Source organism: Cavia porcellus, unplaced genomic scaffold (assembly GCF_034190915.1).
Source record: "Cavia porcellus strain 051 isolate PalLab524CR breed Dunkin Hartley unplaced genomic scaffold, mCavPor4.1 scaffold_13, whole genome shotgun sequence".
NCBI classification, from domain to species: Eukaryota; Metazoa; Chordata; class Mammalia; order Rodentia; family Caviidae; genus Cavia; species Cavia porcellus.
Window position 1 is genome coordinate 32,461,805 of NW_026947496.1, and position 22,040 is coordinate 32,483,844.

A 22,040-nucleotide genomic window follows, 5' to 3' on the forward strand; every position below is an offset into this window, starting at 1 on the left:
GAAGAAATCAAGGCTCTGTGTCTATAATTACTTAGGGAGAAAACTGTATTAACAAAGAAAACCAATTCAGGGTGTTCAGCCCCACAGGACAAATGGGAAATGAGCCCCCAAATCCAGTCTGGTATGGGCAAGTGGGAGCTTAAATCTCCACATCTCTCTGAAAACCAGCAATGAGCTCACAATCTACTTTGATTACCTTTTTTAGATTTCTGCAGAAAGTCTCATAAAAATTAGAAAAAATTCACAAAAATACAATATCATAATAATCATGCTTCAACAGCTTCTTGTGTGTTAGTGGTGGTCACAATCCTCCTGTGTCTGGGGCAGACTATTCCTGGCTTTGGCAAGAAGGTGGAAATGGCACTGTTTACATTAAGGAGTTCTTCAGGGTTTGTACAGGAAAGAGACAGTCATGGTGCCTCCTTACCTGTGAGCTCAGGAATCATGTGTATTTTCCTCAAATTTATTTTATTTTATTTTATTTTATTGGAGCTGACAATTGAACCCACAGCCTTTGCACTAAGCTACAACCTTAGACCTTTTTTATGTTTTTGATACAGGGTCTCACTAAATCTCCAGGTTGCCCACACTGGGTTCAAATCTGTTATCCTTCTGGTAGAAGTTTACGAATGTGTTGAGATCATTAAATGTGGAGATATTTAAAGCACTGACCTATTAGAGAAGGAGGTCAAATACATGAAAGTGCTTTCATCAAAGAAATGAAGCCTCAACCATTATAAAGGCAATTGTGTCAGTATGGGCGGACATATGATCAGCATGTAGTACAATTTCACTAGAAACAAACAAACATACAAAAGACAAATAAAAAGGATGCATATGAAAATATATTTTTGGGGATGCATATGCTAGGAAAATTTCTGGATGTGTATTAAACAAAATAGTAATAGTGATTACTTTATCTGTCTTAAGTATGACATAAATTTATATATTAAAAAATTGACATAAGACAAACCAAAGGCATAATCCACTAATGCAAGTAAGGAAATGTGTTGGTCAGGGAACTTTTCTTTTACATTATCTATACTTTGTGTTTTTTGAAAAAATTTATATCCAGAATGAAAAGCAAATAAAAATTAAAACATTTGGAAGTCCCCCAGGCCACATTCTTTATTTTCTAGAGTATATATACCCTAAAAATAAAAGAAAGAAAAAATAGTATAAGAAGATATAACAATCAGTATCTGCCAGGAAGCAGCTATAAAGGAATGATCATATCCGGATGCCGAGGACAGACTTGAGAACGTGGCGGTTCCGTCACAGGTGCCTGTGATTTCGTACTGGGCAACATGAGATTGTTCAACCCACAACCCACTAAACACTGGCCCTTGTTTCCTATTGTCATGGAATTTGCAGATGCTCACTTTTGACTTTTCAGAGGACTTTGGGGCTCCAAGCATAAAAACTGACATTTATAACTCCCAATGGAATTTCCATGTCCCCAGGCTGTTGCCAGGCCTGGGATGAATCATAGCTTCTTAGAATTGTGAGGCCATTTTGGAAACAGCTGCCAAGTTGCTAATGCTATTAAAAATAGCTCTTGCTCCCTAATAAATGAATTGCTTATTTTAAGAAGACAAGAGTGGCTTGAATCTGTCCTGCTTGCGTTTTTCATCTCCTGGGCACAGTGCCAGTGGATTCAAGAAGGTCTGCTGTCAGATGGGAATGCCATCTGCAGAGATGAGGCCGTGCCTATCTATGCAGGAGCCAGCATTTTTGGGCCCGGGCTAAGGGAGGTAAGGTCTGACTCCCCACCTGGAAAACAAGGGTTCCCCAGAGCCTGGCTGGGATCTTGGGAGGCATAGACTGTGAGGTGTGAATTTCAAATGTGCGCTCTCCGGGTGGTTGGTCCTAAAGTGTGTTGCATGTACGGGATGGTCATGATGATCCACTGGAGTGAGGAGGCCCATACTGGAATGCTGATGTGTGCTTATTTTTTTGACTTAATGAAGATAAGACAGAAGTTGAACTCTATTGGTACTTAATGAGCAGGCTGATGGTGATATCGTAACTTGGTATGTATCTCTTTCCTTGGAAGCTTCACATGGCATGGGCTCTAATGGCAGTCACTTCTGTGTTTGTTTGTTGTTCTTATGTTGTGACACACTACTGTTAAGCTACAATGTCAAAGATGCACAAAACCACACATGCATTTAAGTGGTAAGGGCAGATTTTAACCATGGATACAACATTGCAGTACAGGAGAGAACAAGAACATAACTCAGCTTTGACTAGTGGCCAAGAGACTGGGTGTTTTTAAGGGGAATGAAAAAATGGGGAGGGATGTTCCAGTTCAGTGCGGTCAGGGAATTAAAAACTACAGAAAATGGGCAGAGGGTCCATCTGAATCCACCTGGGTTTGCTAATTGGTACTTCTCAAAGTCTGGCTCCTGCCCTCCTCATGGGGCCCCATCTTCAATGTCATCTAAACAAGCAGAAAATTCCTTGGGAGTCTTGAGTTTCTTTAGGTAGGCACTGTAAGGGGGGAAAGGACAGCTTAAGGATGTGGCCTTGAGCTCTGACGCCATGCTAGTGTTAGTTCAAGACTCTGTAGGCCAAAGAACAGAAGACAAGGGTTCCCCAGAGCCTGGCTGGGATCTGGGCAAGAAGAATCATCAGTGGTCTTGAAGACATTAGTATCTCAGATCATAGATTCATTGCAATGTTTTGTGATATAATGGAATGATTGTAAAAATAGACGGTCCAACAAATTGGAGTTATAAAGTTTAGTCATGAATTAGAAATGTATCCTTTACAAGACAAATGTTCCAAATTGGGAGAATCCTTGGCAATATCATAGCTGCTAGTAGAACATTGATGTTTTCAAAAACAAAGTCAAACACTCACAGAAGCACACGCATCCAGACGTAGGTGGAGGCAACAGACCCACAGTGAGAAAGGAAACACCACATGCGGAAATAACTCGGATCACAGAGAGAATGGGAATATTCCTGCCTCCTAAAGAATATGTTGCAATTCTGTAGGTTCTGCACTTAGGAAATGATTGTAATTATAATGCAGCATCATAAATTGAACAAAATTCTGATTTTCATAACTTTGACGTTGTTTAATATCCTGCATCTGTGCATAGCCCCCGATTGACTGCAAACACTGCATAGTTTGTCCCTGGTTAACACGGCTGAGGCTTGGCCTTATTCCCTGCTCCAGCTTTAACAAGTCAGCAAGCCCCACTGCTGCCTCCATGAAGCAGCCTGCTTGGGCCCAGCCTCCCTTTCCTCTCTGCATTCCACAGCTCCCTCAGGCATCCCTGTGCTTCCTACTGCCTTGGCCTTTTTTGTAATGCACGCCATACTCTTAAATTGCTGTGGCTGCCCACCACCATGCTGAAAACACCCGGACACTGAGAACAGTAAGGACTCGGTAATTGTCAGATAAGAGAAACGCAAATTAACTGATGATACTGACTGCTTCTTTGGGTGGTAGGAGCATCTTATTAGCTTCTGGCTGGCTTGTTGCCATGAGTAGACTCTGTCCTGTCATACCTACGTCACTGGCACATGAGCATGTTCCTCTTCTTTCAATACTTTTTCAAAGATGCAAAGTGAAAAATAATTCCCTGGATTACTGGAACCATTGGTTAATGAATGAGCTGTTAATAAGAGGGTGTTAGAAATGAACTTGTCTGTGCGTTTAGGGAGTACAGTCTCTGCTAACACAGCCATGCAAGGATTTTAGCTACATGCTTCTCTGCCCATACGACCTGAATAAACTCCTCAACAGGGAAATGCACCCTGTGATATTTTTAATTGAGTGGAATTTAAGTAGTAAACAAACTTGAATTTTGGATACATAAAAAAAGAAAAACAGTAGAATAGAATGACAAGGAAAAGTGACCAGAAAATGAGAAAGAGAAACATGTACCAATGGGAGTAATCCACACAGACACCCAAAGCTCTGAAGCACCCCACTCTTAGTGGCATGGATTCCATTAATACAGACACTGGGGTGATGAGAACAGTGGTGAATTTGGAAGGAGATGACACAGATTTTTGGACAGTTTTCTGCCCTTGCCAGTTTTTATCGAAGTGTAACTGTCATGTCCTATTCCCACGTTCCTGGAACAGTGTCCACAGTCACAGGAGGCAGAAACACCTGTCTGAGGCCCTGGGCTTTGCTGCTGAGTACACTGCAACACAGAGAAGTTAATGTGCCTGTGATCGCACGGCTGAGAGCAGGCCCCAGAGCCAATCTGTGAATGTGGGCTGCTGTGTTTCACTTTCAGAGCAAGTGTTTTAAAGAATTTCTTCTTCTTTGATACCTCTTCCATTTCAAAATGCCTCACCTCCTTCCCAGATCTATCCAATCAAAGAAGGAAAGAGAGGGTCTAAAGACCTTTTGGCAGGGATGGAGGCCGAAGGAGAGTGAAGAAATAAAATCAGGGGAGCTGGGCAATGGGATTCCTGCAACGAAACTCCTCAAGGTTTCTGCACCTCATCTCTTGATTCCACTGTAGAATCTCTTCTAGGGACAAAAAACTCAGCTAAATATTTTCAAGTAGAAAAAAATATAAAAACAATATACCCTTGAATAAACATATGGAAAGTAAAAGAAAGAGAGGAGACTAAGAGACAGGAGGGGGAGGAGAGAGAGGGAGTGGGGGAGGGGAGAGAGGGAGTGGGGGAGAGGAAAGGAGGAGTGGGGGAGGGGAGAGAGAGGGAGTGGGGGAGGGGAGAGAGAGGGAGTGGGGGAGAGGAAAGGGGGAGTGGGGGAGGGGAGAGAGAGGGAGTGGGGGAGGGGAAAGGAGAGTGGGGGAGGGGAGAGATAGGGAGTGGGGGAGGGGAGAGATAGGGAGTGGGGGAGGGGAGAGAGAGTGGGGGAGGGGAGAGACAGGGAGTGGGGGAGGGGAGAGAGAGGGAGTGGGGGAGGGGAGAGGCAACCTTTGGCACTGGTTCAAGCTTAGGAAAGGTAATTAGGAGCAGATTGAAAGGGTTTGTCTAGTTTACATTTGTAGACACTCAATAAATACTTGTCAAACAGTGATTCACTCCCAAAGTCAAGTTTTGAACATTTAGTAACATAATATTTCTTCCTGAAAATAAATAGATATTTCTGGCAGGTGTGTAATTTTGATAATTCTTTTCATTATGCTAAAGCTTTGCCTTTGCTGTTATACACCAATCTGCCCAACTTTTTCCTACAAAATCTGAGATTCAAGATGAAATTGTTTCCATCCTCAGGAGTGTTTTCCCTTTGCCCTTCTGTGGCTAAATGTGACTTATTCCTTCTGCGTAAATCTTTGCCACTCCTCCTTGGTTTCTATGGAGGGTACATTGCAAAAAACAAAAACATCATAAAGCCAGTGTTCTTGACCTGGGAACAAAAGCCAATCAGGAATGTCAAACCTAGCCTGAGATGAGCTGGGCAGCTTTCTGAGCACTTCACTCGTGCTAAAAGTAAACCAAAGGCCTGCTCAGGAGAAGGTGTGATGGCATCACATGTGATGAATCGTGGTGGTCAGAGACCGAAGGCTAGACCCTCCCCCCACTGAGGCTTGGTTTGAGCTGCTGGACACAGGGCTCAGGGAACTTCGGGTTGGAGGAAGGGCCACATGCCTTCCCGCTGTGCTGAACTCTGCTCCATTTTCCCTCATTAGGTCTTGATTTCTTATCCCAAAATTTAAATACACATTTTTATGTTTTTCTACATTATGCCAGCTTCCTACACATTCTCTTACTCAGCTTCTTCTATTCACTGTCCATGCAGTCATCAGAAAATTCGTGTTGAAATGCAATTTTGAGCACCCTTCCTCAACTAAAATCACTTATGACAGGTGAGCCTGTTTGATTCTGCAGTGATGGGTGGTGTCCTTGTACTTTGTCAAAACTTGATGTACCAAGAAGGAGCCGCAATGTAAAGTAGGGCTTCTGGAGGATTCTTCTATGTCAGGGATGGTTCCCTAATTGCAACATGGAACAATTTTACTGGGTGAACATTGTTAGAGAGTAAGGTTCTCTCTGTCTCTCTTTCTGTCTCTCTCTGTCCCCCCCCGTCTCTTTGTCTCTCTCTCTCTCTCTGTCACACACACACACACACACACACACACACACACACACACACATCCTCTGTGTGTGTGTGCATGTGTGGTGACCAAGTGCATTTTAGAACTCCCCATATTCGCTGCTTGATTTGTCTATGAACCTTAAACTTCTCTAAGAATCTGTTACAAAGAAAAACCAGCACTCATTGGCATCCCATTTCATTGGATATAAGATAAATTCATGACCACTGTTGGTACCTAGAAAGCTCCCGTCCTAGTCTGTCAGTCTGTTGCCTCTTTTGCTCCGAATGTTCTCCACACTGCTCCAGCTTTTCCTGGCCAGTCTGATTCAGTTCAGTGTTCACCAGAAGATTTCCTGACTTCCCTGAGTGGGCCAAGATAGGTTCCCCTGACCAAGACTTTGGAACCCATTAAACTATGAATTGTGCAGTTAGTCACTGAATACCTGTCTCCACCAGAAGGTGCAGTCCTTCAGAGCAGAGCAGCTTCAGAACTGTGGATGGCCCTGTTCCCAGCATTCAATGCAAATGTGCTCAATAGTTATGCGAATAAAACAATTTAATATTTACAAAGAATGGACACATGAATATCCCATTTAATCTACTCAAACTTACAAGGTAAGTATATTTACTTCATTTTACAAATAAAGAAAATTGAGATTTAGGAAATTCAAATGATGTTCTAAAAATGATAGAGCTAGGATTAGAATTTGTGTATGTTAAATTCATCTCTAATATTCCTTCCACTATTCTGCTAATCCCCAACATTCAGAATTTATCCAGCACTTAAATCTTATACACATCAGTTCTAACTGAAGTATCTGTAGGTGGTCAATGACTTTACTGCCCATACTGTTAGCCAGTTCAGGGAAGTGTCCACCTCTTCCATGAAATCTCAACCACTACATTCTGGGATTGATGCTGATAAACATCCAGGATTGCATACACAGTGCACATGTGTATGAGTGAACACACATGGCATATTGGCTCTCTAGTTTATAATCTACAAGCAGATCTTAAACATCCTGTGTGTGTCCTAGGGATTTAGTAGTTGGCTCACAGACCTCATTAAGTATACTCAGCATGGCAGAGGGCCCCATCTTTACAAGATAAAAAATGAGAGTCTGAGTGTGTTTAGATATGCTAGAGGAGGGGCTGTCTGGACCCCTCACCCCACCAGGGAGTTCAGGCAGAGGCCAGAACAGCCTGAGGCTTGCATGGGCCATTTATGGAGGTGACAGTGATCAAAACTAGTGAAAATGAGGGCACTGGTGTGTTCTTATATTTAAAAATAAGATAATGTTTGAAGAAGGTTGATTCCTGTAGGTAATGAATTACCTATTTGTTCCAAAGAGGACAACACAAATCAAGGCAGGTATAAAGAAAAGAAAAAAGGCAATGTATGGGACATACAGGTAAACATTCCAAAACAAATCAATCTGGAGGGTAAATAACATTAAATTGTTTAAAAATCTATTTGAAAGTCTATTGAGACAAGTTTTCTGCCAGATATCATGGGCAAAGTATGAGTCATTAAATTCATTTCCTATGAAGAATTTGGTGAAAGTTATGCTTTTTTCCCTAATTTTAGATTTGATTACAAGTGTCTGAGCTCAGAGAACATTTTCTTATGCTGCAAAAATGCTAATTCTTCATAATATTAGTCTCATCTAGGTTTGCTTTCCAATACCCTACACCCCACACTAACAGGTATTCAGACCACAGCGTACATGTTGAAAAATCAAAATGAACTACTTATAGTTCATCAAAGAAACTACTTTACTCTGCATTTCAGTATAACCTCAAAATATACCATGTCAGGAGCAGATTTCTGAGAGCTGGAGTTGATCTTAGAATTCTTTTTTTAGTATGTGACTTTTAAGAGTATATAGTAAATTTGAAAGGTGCTATATTTTCTAATGGAAATATCATTTGTTGTGCCCTGAGATACATAAGGTCTTTCCCTGCCTGGTTATCTAGAAGGTGTGGCCCCTAGATTCTGCTGTGGTCATCACCCTTTTGCTGTGAGGGCATGCAGCCTTCAAGGCAGGGCAGGGTCAGTGCTGACAGACTTGGTTCATCCTGGTCTTTGGGAGAGCAGCCAGCAACCAGCCTGTCCCAGTAGTTTCAGGCCTTTGATTCCTCTATCATAGTTGTTTCTGGATATGTTTTAAAATATTTTTAATATTCAGCTTTTTATTTAAAATTACTCCAGATTTAGGAAAAGCTTGTTAAAGGAGGGAAAGAAGAATTAAAGGAGGAGAGAGACTTCATCCAGATGCCCTAATTGTTACTATCCTATGTGACCACAGAGTAACTTTCAAAACCCTGAGTCTGAGCCTGATTCAACACTCTCTTCTCATCTACAGACCTGATTCTGCCTTCATGGGTTGTCCTGTGAGGGTTCTTTTTCTGTCAGGACCACCTTTGGGTCTACATGTGTCTTCTGGTTGTTGGGTTTCCTTAGTCCCTGGATTCTGATCCCTCAGTCTTTCTTGGGCGTGGTCCTGATGTTTTTGAGAAACATTGGCCACATCTCCTGTTTAGGTTTGCCTGGTGTTTTGTGGCTATTAAATTCAGACTGTGACACTGTGGCGCACACACTACTCAAGCCTCATGGTGAACTATTTTGTGCATCCCAGGAAGAGCATACTCCCTCTTCCCAGGCACGGTGCCTTTGATTTCTTGTTCACCAGCTACAAATATTTTTCTCTTTGTATTGAGTATCTATGATTCTCTTTGTAATCAGTATCTCTTTGTAATGAGTGTCTATGAGTGTCTTGAGACTAAGTATCTTATTTATCATCATACATATACTCCATGATTTTAGCCTGTACTGAGGATGCTTGCCTGAAATAATTCCCTCTGTTCTATTCACCAAATGATCATTTTTCTATTCTCATACATTGTCTAAGTTTATTAGTTGAAACTCTACTAAACAAGGACATTTCCTTTCCTCAAATTTACTTCTGGATGCAATTAAATATTCCTATTGGTTTTGGGATCATAGATGTATTTTTAGTTCTAGTCAATGAGAGGGCCTAGAAATAAAGGCATCCTAATACCTACATATAGAACTGTTACCAAAAATGTCTATACCATTCTGAGCATAAGGTCTTGGAAAGGGAAATTACCAAGTAAGCCTGGAACATTAAGTGCCAGAAAACAAGGAAGATCTTAAAAAGTGATAGGAATATGTTACAGTGTGTAGATCTACTTTGGAGGAATGACCAAGTCTGTGTTAATTGAGAAAATAATGATAATAATAGTTTATAACCCATAATAGTGGTTTTCAAAGCCATGTGTGTTAGCCAGTTTTTTATTACTGTAACAAAATACCGAGACATTCAGCACATAAAGAGGAAATGTTTATTTTGGACTCACAGTTTTGGAGGTTTCAGTCCTTGGTTGATCTTGTTGCTTCTGGGCCTCTGGTGGGTGTGGCACAAGATGATGGCAGTGTGTTTGGTAGCAAAGCCAGTCACCTCATAGTCAGGAAGCAAATGGCACAAAGAGGAAGTGTTGAGGTTCCATAGTTTCCCTCAAGGTCATGCACTCAGTGACTTACACTCTTCTACTAGGCACCTCCTGTTCAATTTTCCACTTTGTACAATAGAACCAAGCTGTGGACTAAGCCTTTAAAACATAGGTCTTTGGGGACACTCCAATCCATAACATCATGCCTTGAACTAAGGCTTTAAAACCGTGTTTGTTTGGCCATACTCAGGATCAAATGCTGGACCTTCCCAGTGACTCCCCTCTATACCCTTTTTTATTTTCAGACAGGATCTCATGAAGTTACCTGGTCTGGGCTGAAACTTGTGATCTTCCTGCCCCAGCATCCCAAAGTGCTGAGACTACAGGCATGGATTACCACGCCTAGCTTTATTTTCTTTCATGAATGTTTGCTGTCAGCTATCTTCACATCCTCATCTAGCCTGCACTGCAGCATTTCTTCAAGAACTCTTTACTTTCAGATGAACATGGCTATATATATATATATATATATATATATATATATATAGTAAACAGAATACAGAAATAGAATCCGTAAATTTGCATTTGAAGCCAGGATCTATCATTCTCAGCTTTGCTGCAGATAAATCATTGAAACTCTCTTAGGATCCATTTTTTAAGTGTTTTTCCTACATACCTTCTTTTTCCACACCATTGTCAAGTTCTATTGGGCTAACCAGAAGATGCTAATATGGGCTTTTGGAATTAAATTATGCAAATTTAAATCTTGCTTTCCTGCTTACTAGTATGGGGATCCTGCATCCCCACTTTTCCATCTGTAAAAGGCACAGTAGAAATAACAGACCCTTTCTCACAGGGTCCCTGGGAGAACTGGTTTAAACAGAATAGTCTTCTTACTAGGTAGAAAAATACTAATTGTAGCTTGTTTTAGCAGAAAACAACAATTTACTAAAAGACACAATGTTTTCGATTTTTTTTAGAGATTCCGGGAACCAGATTTATAAGTTAGGAGTGGCATCTGTGTGCATAAACAGGTCTGTTGTTGCAGGGGTTAAGATCCCCAAACTTCATCATAACTGCCACCACACACATCAGGGGACCCAAATACTTGTGTATAGCCACCATGTTAGTCACTCACTTCCAATTCTAAAATGCATGTGTCACCGGTAACATTGTAGCAGCAAGAGAGTCCGGAAATGCTTCTATCAGATGTTCCCACCTCTGTTATAGGTAGACACACTGCAAAGGAATCCTAACAACTGCTAGCTGAGCAGTGTCCTCATGATTCACTCTTCGGGTTCTCCACATTTATCTCATGCCAGTCTGAAGATTGTAGACCGATATGCTCCTGCTTAGTCATTTCCCACCTGAGTGAAAAATCTCCATTTCAAAAAGAGGCCCTCCCACTCTCACTGGCACCAGACTATTTTCTGGATGGTTCATTTATCCCTAAGTTAGCACAATCCTACCTCGTGTCTTTTCACTGTGGACAAAATCACTAACTGAATCATGACCAGCATACTTCTATGAAACAACAGGGAGACATGGACTGGAAAAGCATGCAGGAAATGTGAGCAGGTATTTTGGTCCTTGTTTCTACAACTGATCACAGCTATTTTTCAAATTTATAATTTTTGTCCTCTGCTATCCATTCCATTTTCTCTTTGCCCTCAGCTCTCACATCAATTGGTAGAGCTGATACAAACTACCAAGTGACAAAACTTTGATTCTGGAGGGTTTAAGCCCTGAAATGTCTTGAATGTGGGAGTTTCTATAGCTATCTTTTAACTTTGCAACTCAATATGGCACTACAGGAGGATTCTAAAGGATCTGCTGACCCAGTCACAAGAGTCCATGTCATCATTAGATAGTAGTGATCCCTTATCCTCTGACTATCAGGATCCATCATTCTGCCCTTCATTGACTTTCATACCATGAAATAAGGAGAATCAAAAGCCTTGGCAGAAATCTCCATTTCTAAGTCACCAAAACCAGTGCTATGTCACTTAAAGTATGAAAACCAATGCTATGTCACTCGAAGTATGAGCCCCTTTCTCTCTCTCTCTCTCTCTCTCTCTCTCTCTCTCTTCTTTAACTGTCTGCAGTCATGGGAACAGGAAGCAAACATTTTGCAAATGGGACATCTGTTGCCATAGTGCAAGAAACCACTCCATCTTCCACCTCTTTGTTCCTGGGCCTTTCTATACTGGTTGTGAAGGAAATGGCATTAAGAGCAAACACAATATCCCTGGTAGGAGAACACTCCAGCTTCCCAAGTGTCACCTCAGTACTGTCATTACTGAATCTTCAATATGCTAATTTTAATATCTCCAAGGATTTCTGATTAAAGTGATACATGCTAAGAGCAGAGAACACCACCTGTATTAACCACATCTATTATTCTCCATATTATGAACCTTTGAACCTTGGTGACCTCAGAGAGACAGCCCTTTCCAGAATTAGGTAAAACCTAGAGATAGTGAAGGACTCCTTGCCTAGCCTCTGAGAAAGGGGAGCATGCCTTCTTTCATGACAAACCCAGCAACCGAGAGCCCACACTTAACCTCTTCCATGCAGCTCTCACAATCTGCTTTACCACACACCACCCATAATAGTTCCTAGGCACGGTCCTATGCTCAGAATGAAATTCCTCTAACCAGCTCTGAGCTGCTTAACTGCCTCCCCTGTTCCTTCCTGTAGAAACACCAATGAAGGGACTTGCCATGTTTTCCCCTCACTCCCTCTGCTTTCTGCAGACCCTGGTCTTTCTCTGTGCCCTCCCTCCACACTGCGCTGTGCTCCCACTCTTGAGAATTGTGAATAATGATCCATCTCTTCAAAGGCAATCATCTCCTGACCTGTTGCCCTCATTGAATAAAAATAAAAGCTACACTGTAAACACAACTTATATCAATCCATTGCTTTCATTTGCTCATTGAAAATCAGTTCTTTGAATAGAAGCAATCTTGTGCAAAATGGTTTCATGGTGAATAACTGCAGGATTGTGTTCCTTGCAGAAGCATGACAAAAAGATAACATGAATTAAATGGAGATTATAGCAATCTGCTTCCTGGTTAGTCGATACAGTAGTTTTTAATGGACACAGTGTTGTATTTGGGCCTATTTTGATTGTTCTGGAGCTAGGAAAGCCTTCCAGAAGTTAACTTCAAAAACCCTAGAATAGCTGTGAAAAGACTCATGACATTTGTCTTGTCCTTAGGACTCTTGAGGTTTCCTTTTAGAGGAGACTGTTGCAGTCTATCACCCTCAAGAATCAGATTTAGAATCCAATTTTCAGTTCAATCTTCCCTAATGCTAAGACAGGTAAAGAATTCTTCCAGGACCATCAAAGAAACTTCTGAGTCCACACACTAAAAGCACATTTTAGTCACCTATTTCTGCATTAAAAAACTACTCCAAACTTAGTGGCTCAAAATAACACATACTTTTTCTGAATTTATTGTAGTTTAGCCCCCAGCTTAAGTTTACCATGAGGCTTCAGCCAAGCTAAGGGCTTAACTCTGGTTTCCTCACTGGGGCATGTTGTGAGATCAATTTTAAAGCCTTCATTTGCTTATTGATACTCTCCCCTTGCCTAGAAGCAGTGTCGTTCTATTGGCTGTCTTGGTCAGTAGAGACATGGGACTCTCACAGGGCTGCCTGCTGATCTACCAGCTGATTTTCTCCAGTTGTATCACCCAAAAGGGGGTAAGAGATCACACAGAATCGAAGTCACAGTCTATTTATAGGCTGCTCCCAGAAGTGTCATTCCATCACTTTTGCCATATTCCATATTCTCATTAGTATAAGACACTAATTCCAGCCCTCACCTAAAGAGCAGTCCACTCATAAGGTTAACACATGTAGGTGGGGGTCATTAAAGCTCTCTTAGAAGATGTCCACCATCAAGCCTTGAGTTGAGTGTTTATAAAGCATTAAATTATATCATCTTTTTCCTTTAGCTTTCCAGTAGTGAGGAATAGATAATCCATCTCAAAGTTTCCTTCATGTCTTGCTACTGGCCTACCACAAGAACTTGTCTTCTGGGGAGCACAGATAATAATTTAAGCAAACAGCATCTCCTGTACGATGGCTTCCTGTCTTCTAGTGCTGGCTGGATCCTTGGAAGCCCAGTGCTGGGCATCCATGTTTTCAAGTCTCAATTGCTACAACCACCTGTGATACTATCTTGGTTCTCCTTAAGGTTTGTAGCTGAAGACAATAGAGGAAACTTTAGCTAGCACAAGAAAGGGAAAACGAAAGGAAAATGAAAGGCATTAGCCTTGAGGATTTCCGGGAGTTTCAGTGGCTGCGGAAATGTCCACTGTAGCCCAAGACTGACCTCGTAGGAACCAACAGCATCAGCCCTTAATGGTTATGCCTTTGCATGTGACTCTCCAGAAATCCTACCATGAGACCCGAGGAGGTCAGCTCTATCCAGAAGACACAGCTGAGGTCTGGCCTGAGGTCTGTGGCCCACACTGCTCACAACCATCACCCAGACTCAGTTTGTTTTAGAGCCCAAGTCATACATGGACCTTGGGTGCAAGGCAGTTTGCAAAACACAGAACTTATGTTCCAGCCTCCAGCATACCCCAGTTACAATAATCTAGATACAGTTTGGTATCTAGAATAGTGGATAACTGAGAATTTACTGAGATGAGCTCTCAGTAAATTCTAAGGGATTTCGCGTACTATTTTCCTGCTGGACTTACCTATGCCACTACCACATGCTTCCTGTTGTCATTGGAGACTCCAAGACAAAGGATACATTAAAAAAATAATAAAACTATAGAAAAAGGCAGACTGAAAGAAAGGTAGGAAATTTGTGTCTACAGAATGAGAGGACCTACACCATGCTGGTTGTTTTCCCTGTTCCACTGCTTTTAGGACAGTCATAGGAAACTCCACTGCCTCACTATTCTCTGTTGGCTGGACTCAGCTAAGAAATGCTTAGAGATATCTACTGAAGGAATCAAGAGGGACAGAAATGAGCTTCTGTTGGCAGCTCCTTGCTCAGCTTCTTCCCCAAGGGTTAATATTCTCTGCTGTCACCTGCCTGTCATTTGAACATACTCAAGGTCACTGCATAATGAAATATTTAACTCCAGTCAGCCTCAGGATGATATTCTGCATGTGACCTCATAGCCACTCTGGCTGCTAGGCTCTGGTAAAGTAGAGATTAAGCTTAAGCTTTTATTCAATTTCTGATGGCTTAAATGCAGACACACAGGGAGCTGGAAATAAATTCACACCACTCATGCGTCAGTACACTTTGTCATGGGTGACCCTCAAACTGGCCTTGGAAGCCAAGACACCGTCTTGTGACTGCACCTCTCGAAAAGCTGAGCTTTCCAGTGCCACTTCAAGGTGAGACATGTGTGCTAAGGAGTTGAGCCTGGCAGTAACTAGTGGGCACAGGGCAGCCAGAACCCCCAGAATCAGCTGCCCCCAATCAGGAGCAACATCCTCAGCTACACCAGGGTGCCACGGGAAGCCTGCATGACGTGTGATGGGAGAAAATCAGATGTCCTGCTGTACGCACCTACCTGCAGATTTCCTTCCCGTGAGGAATCCTTTCCAGGAATGTGCAGCCCTAGTCCCGGCTTCTGGAGGCATGTCAGAGGCATTGCTTCTGATCATCTAGCTTTGTGTAGAACAGTTTCCCTGAGAGAGAGACAATTGAGATTAGTGCCTTGTGCTGTGGCTTAGAGAACATTCTTTTAGCTAAGAGTTGATTCACTCAGAAAATATTTTCTTTTACAGTTACCAAAATCTTTCATGATGTTTGTATCAAGTGAGGAGAGCTATTCTCTAAACATTTCTCTCTAAAATGCACCATGGATGCTGCCACTGGTTCCCTGTGTCATCTGTGACCAGGTTACTTAACTTCTTTGCCTTGTTTCTGCAGTCCATAATAGCTAGTAAACTAGAATTACTGCTATGGTTATTTCTAGTTCTAAATCTCTATGAACACCTAGAAATATTTGCTGTCCACATGCTAGAACTTTAGGTAGCAGAATGGTTTTTAAAAACAATAGTAGGGTCTCTAATTGAATTTATTAGAATGAATGGGGCAAATTATATACTAGGAGGAAATAATGTCTTTTTGCTTACCTCAAGTGAAGCAATCATTATAAAAATTATTAATATTTGCCTGTAATTTCCTTCTTGAACAATTGTGAGAAATTAAAGGTTCATTTTAATCATTCAGCACCTTGTTTATTATAGTCTCCCTTGTGTACTTAGCATCTAAATTAAATGAATGCATTATCACAGGTAAATGCATTTATTTTACATCTTGTACTGCATACTGTGGTATTAGCATTTATAAGACAGAAATAGCAGTGACATTCATGTTCTTTTCCTGAGCTCAGAAAGGAGGTGGGGAAAATGAAATAAGTTTGCAGTACATAGCCTCACCAGCTCCTTTCTGCCAGCAGCAAGATCACATGCAAAACTGGGAGCCTTCATTATGCAAAGCTTGGGCTGAGTTTAGTAAGATGGGCAGGGACTTCTGAACTTGTCAGAGACCGTGTCCACCAGGGACAGTGGAGTGGGATAATGACACACCCATGCCTCCAGCCACACTACACCCACTGCCCACAGGGGGTAGCATGCTACAGATGTATTTCTTTCCCTTTATAGGAGGTCACCTCTCTTGTAGCAAAGCTTTGGCTGAGGAGCATTAACAGACATGAACCAGATCCACTGCTAGCCCTGGCTTGCATGGGAGACCATAGGGCTCTACTCCATCAGTGAGTACTAGAAAATATTCTTCTAGCACTCAGATTTCTTAAGGCCCTGCTTACTATTCTAAGCGAAGTCTGCTTCTAGGTCTTCTCCACGGAATGATCATGATGATGATGGAGGTTTAAAATGATGAGTGTTCATTTCTTTACTCAAAAAGTATTTGGCTCTTTTTATGTGCCACATACACTATCACTGGTGAGACAGGTCCTGTCCCAGAGAACTTCACAGTCAAGCCAGATAAGAAAGGCAGAGCTGGGTTTATTTAAAGATACAAATGAAAGCAGCCCCTCCAATCAGGTTCCTTGGTTAGGACATTATCAGCTACAAACAATAAATGGGGAGCTAATAGGAACTGTCAGCAATGGAGTGATGTATTAAAAACAGGTTCCTGGGGTTGCTGGGTTTGCAGGACACCAGCTTGTCATCACTGCAGATTTTTTTCTGCTCCTGGAGAATAAGGCTGATGAGATGAGGAAAGAGGAGGCATGTTATTTGCTGCAAAGGCATAAAACCGTAACTGTCTTGGTTAGTTTTCTCTTGTCTCTGGGGCAAAATACCTGACACCTGATACCAAAATAAAAGAAGGAAAGGTTTATTTGGCTCATAGTTTGTAGTGGTTTCAGTCCATAATCAACTGGCTCCAAGGCAGGGTGGCATGGCACGGGGGCAACACTTCAAGGCAGCAGCCAGCAAAAGCAACCAGAACAAAAGCAGAAGAACAGCAAGCCTCTTTTCCTCCCTTATATTGTATGCAGGCCACTTCCTGCCCACCAAGGCAGATGCAACACTCCCAAAATCTCCTTACCCTCCTCTTGCACAGGATGAGGATATTTACAAAGTAAGGATCCTGACTCCCTGCAAGTCTCTTAGTTAAACTTCTAAACTTCTCAAGTAGATACAAGGCATCAACTATAACAATAACAATGGCACAAAGCTTTGGGATACAGGACAAGGGCAGCAGCTACTGCTTGGTGTGGGTGTGCCTCTTTGTTGGTGCATCCCCGAGGTAACAGATTAGGCAGATAGATAGTCTGCTTTACGTCCAGCTGTGAAGGCTCGTGAACTTAAGGCAGCTGCACATTCCAAAGATCAACTCGAATGAATCCAAGAAATAAACATCTGTAAGCAAAATCATAAACCAATTTATGTCTCTCCAGCACAAGCTGGAGTGAGAAACCTCCCTGATTCATTTTTGAGGTCAGTTGTGATTTATATTGCCTAACCTCATACAAATTCATCAGTTCTCTATGATGGAGAAAGGCTGCCTACCACTCACATGGGCAGGACGGACTGTCCCTGGGAAGTGATGAGTCTTCAAAACTCAGAGAGGTGAAGAAATGAAACAGTGATCATGAATGAAATCTACACTAGGAGGGCAAAGAAGGCCAGATTTACTTTAGTTTTCAATTCCATTTTTTTTTTTTTTTTCTGATTTCTGCTTTGCTAATGTCTCCTCTGAAGCTTAATCTCTGAAGCCAACATCCGGTTATATGCCATCAAGAGAGACGACCTCCTATATAAGGAAAAGAAATGCATGTAGCATACAGTTCCCTGTGAGCAGTGGGGTGTAGGATGGCTGGAACCAGGGGTGTGTCACTATCCCATGGGCCCTGGTGGACGCCATCTGTGACAAGTACTATCTCGGCAGTGAGATGATATCACTTGCTCAGAATAGCATTTTCCCCAAATCTAAACACTTTAACATAACATTTTATTCTTATCTAGGCATGCTTGTGTCCAGAGAAATCTACTTGCAGTTCTGGGAACCAGAAAAATAAAGGCATTTTAATAGAGGACAAGATTGAGGCTGTGATGCTTGCTGGAGGTGGGAGGTATTCATATAGTTGATATTTGTGGAGTCAGGGTTAGAATCTCAACCTGGCAATGCAGGTTCTGAGAACTGCCCCTTTCTGCAAGAAGAAAACAATCACCAAAGCCTCTTACCTGAGCTTTGGCTCCTTCAACTGCTTAACACAGTTTCCTCCTCTGAGACCCTCTGCGAGGGAGAAGGGAACTGCGGGTACTAAAGGGCTAAGACAGGAATGTTGAGAGAGGGAGGAAGGGCAGTGCCACCAGCTTGGCTTCCTGAGTCCAGAGCTTTGGCACAGCCACCACACCAAACTGATGGCTCCTCAGAGGGTGAGTTAGCATTTCTGTAGCACCCAGAAATCCCATTTCCCAATATCTATCTAAAAGAATTTAATGCAGAAATTCAACTGGATATCTGTCCACTGTATTCACAGAAGCATCATTCCCATTAGCAAAAAGGTAGAAACACCCGACCATGCACCGACGGATGAATGAATAAGCAAAGCGAGATGTGTACAAGCGATGGAATACTGTTCAGCCTTGAAATGGAGTAGAATTCTCACACATAGATGAAACTTAAAAATGTTGTGCTAAGTGAAATAAGCTGGCCATAAAAGGACAATTCTTAAGTTCCCTTATATGAGAGATCAACAGCAGGTAAATAGTCACAGCTAGAGAGTAGATGGCCCAGCCAGGAGCCGAGCAATGAAGGTGAATGAGAAGTTGGTGTTCAAGGGTGTCAAGTTTCTGTTCAGTATGATGAAAACGTTTTGGAGATGGATGGTGGTGATGGGTGCAGAACACTGTAAATGTGCTTATGGCACAGAACGGTGCCATAGAAATGGCTGAAATGGTAGATTTTTATGTAATGTTTACATCATCACAGGAAAGAAAGCGAAAAGCTTGCTGGGCCATGGACCAAAATCAAATCATTGTCGTCTGGGGAAGAACGAGTTACTCTGGGAACAGGACTCTCGGGAGGACTGGTGTTAGAGCCCCCTGAGCAGGCATCCCCCAACATCAGACACACTGTGTGCCATGTGGGGCGCTGAGCCCAGCACAGCTCAGTGTCTGACAACAGAAGCCTGTGCCCTGGTGCCACATCTGCATTCGTATTTCACTCAGAAAGCTAACTGCATGTGATCCTTTATACACAGACTGTCTTTTTAAATTACCCCTTGAATAAAAAATAATTTTCTTATAAAATTTAGAAAGTAAAAAAGACTCAGAGTCATCAATAATCGGATGAAGTAATCACTGTAATTGTCACATTTGACTGTCAACTCTCAAGGTTTTCTACTATTTGTAAAATAGCTATATAGTACGTATTCTTTTGGAATTTATGTTTTTCAGTTAGCTCCTTTTCTCAACAGTTATTGAACTGAATGATTACGATGTATCTGGTTTTCCAAGCAGCAAGAACAGCAAATGTAAAGGCCCCGAGGCAGGTATTTTCTTTCTATGTTTTTATCCTTTCCCTGTCAATATTTTGTTATCTTGCACGAACTTTGCATGATTTAAGTTGTTTGAGGACATTTGAATTGTTCTATTATGCTTATCACATACAAAGTGACAATGAAATTCTTGCCTATATATCCTGAATCACACTACTTTTCCATCACTGTTTCTTATTGCCTAGTGGAACAGTTGGCAGGTGGTCAGAGCTCATTAAGTATTTGTTGAGTGAATAAATAAAGATATTGGTCACTGCCTTAAGATAAAATTGGAGGTGGAATTGCTAATTTAGGTAACTGCTACTGCTTGTGTAGCACTTTGAGGCTTAGATTGGCTCTGAGAGCTTTAAAAACACTGGTAAATTTGCTCTTTCAAATGCACTCTTTATGGGAGGTACTGGTGGGAAGCATTAGTATAAGCAAGGAAACGAGGCATAGGCTGGCAGCTTACACAAAGCCACACATCTGGCATGTGGCTGGCATGCAGCAGTGGATCTCATCCATGGCCACCTGCTGGAGCCTGTACTCTAAGCCCCTGAGCCATGGGGCCCACAGGTTGTCCTCACCTGTCCCTCCTGATTCACATATAGAATCCTGTCCCCAGTGCAACTGTATTTGAAGATGGGTCTGAGATAGTGGCAGAAGTTAAATGAGACCACAGGGGAAGCACAGAAGTGATACTAGGATCCTTCCCACTGTTGCATTATAGATCTGTCAGCTAAAGAGGGACAGCTGGAAAGAAAGGACCAAATTTCTGTGCCTATGAAATATAGATGAGGTGATTTGTGAATTCATGACACGCCAAACATTTTGAATATCATTAACATTTTAACTCTACCAGACAAACATGTTCACCAATTCAACAGTTTATGGGCAAGAATCTGATTAGCTTTTCTATTCGCTTACTGGGAACATCATGCTAGAAGCCCTGGGGAGTCTCTGTGGATGTGGGAGTGAGGAGATGAGAAGTTTCCCTTTGGGATCTGAGGGTCATATGACCTCAGGCTTGCTCCCATTGTTGGTTTAAGGGGGTCGGTAGGTGCTGTCTTGGTGACCATGGTCTCATGTGGCTGCAAACACAGCTGCAGAGGAAATAGACTTCACAGTACAGGATTTCATGGAGCTCTTTGTCTGTTTGTGGGGTGGCTCTACCTCTGCTGCCTCTGGTGTGACTTTGAGCTTATTTGCTTACAAATATTGCAAATGTATTTTCTATTCTTGATTTAAGCTGTCCATTATAAGAGCCTTGTGGGTTTCATAGTACCAGCAACTCCTAGGAGATGTTAGATGCATGATGCACAGTATGGAGGGCAGATGTGACAAGAGAGAGCAGGAATATGCGTGGGGCCATGGCCACCATCACTGAGGGTGACCTAGTAACAAAATGCAGGGGAGAGAATGTCTCACAAGAGCCCAATACCATCCAGAGAAAACCCAAAGACTTGTTAAGGTATCAATGTTACATCAAAAAGGAAGTAAAAGGAAGTGAAATGACTTCTGTCTAGCTGTCTCCCCAGAGCCTCTAGTCACAAGTGGGACTTTTTCAGAGGTGGCTGGATCTAGAGTGACTAATCCTGGAATTAAGATTATGTGATTATTAAATCAGCCCACTGATTGGTTTGGCACTGCCCTAATCCCAGCAGCCTGGATAGAATATAAAGGGGCAGAAAGAAGCTGCTAATGTCCCTTCATTTCTTTGTTACCACCACGAACTGTTTCTCTTCTGTGACATGTCTTCCAGGCCACCCTGCCATGGAACCAGCTGATTATGGACTGAAACCTCTTGTACTGTAAGCTAAATAAATCTTTTCTTCCTTAATTTGTGGGTGTTAGAAATTTTGTCTCAGCAATGAGAGAGTAACTAAGACAGGAAGTTTCTAACAATAGAGCAGGTCTTTTTCTTCTCATCCTCTTTTGACTGTGTGCTTGTTGCGTAGTATAATTTATAAATTAAACATCTTAATTCTATACTAGGAATATCCCTAAAGCACAACCATATGGTGCTAGAACCAACCCAGAAAGTAATTACAGTACAGATGTAATTGTTCCACATTTTTAAGATTGGAAGTTTTTGGACTTGCTCATAAAAATAGTGACAGAAAAAAGTAATGGGCAATGATCTCCAAAAACAGTCTACATAGGTAATAAATAACTGGGCTAAAGGATCAGAGAGTCCTGCTCAGAAAGCTGGGCAGGAAATTGCAGTCAAGTCTATGAGGTTAGAGACCTCCCTTTTCCAATCTGAATCACCATGAATTCCGTCTGAAGTGGTCTGTTTGTATCTCTTTCATCCTGTACAAAACTGGAAGCAAAATTTAAACAAATGTGCAAAGGAGGGTGTGCAGAAGGTGACATTTCTTTAGCATGGGAAAGGGGACAAAACTACTCTTCGTATCACATGGCCTGAGGGAGCAGAGCAGCTTTCCTGAAGAAGGTCCAAGTCCCCCGGCTCCCAGTGGACCCTGGATTGTTCATAGCTGCAGACTGGAGCAGAAGTAAACATTGCCAGTT

At 42.0% G+C, this 22,040-nt stretch overlaps 1 long non-coding RNA gene across 1 annotated transcript; it reads left to right on the forward strand.

Moving 5' to 3' along the window:
• Positions 1-1,496: 1,496 nt before the first annotated feature.
• On the forward strand, positions 1,497-21,348 carry LOC134478532 (uncharacterized). The gene is made up of 3 exons (XR_010051227.1): positions 1,497-1,754; positions 19,449-19,523; positions 21,271-21,348. It is a non-coding gene; the product is annotated as an uncharacterized LOC134478532 (long non-coding RNA).
• Positions 21,349-22,040: the final 692 nt, after the last annotated feature.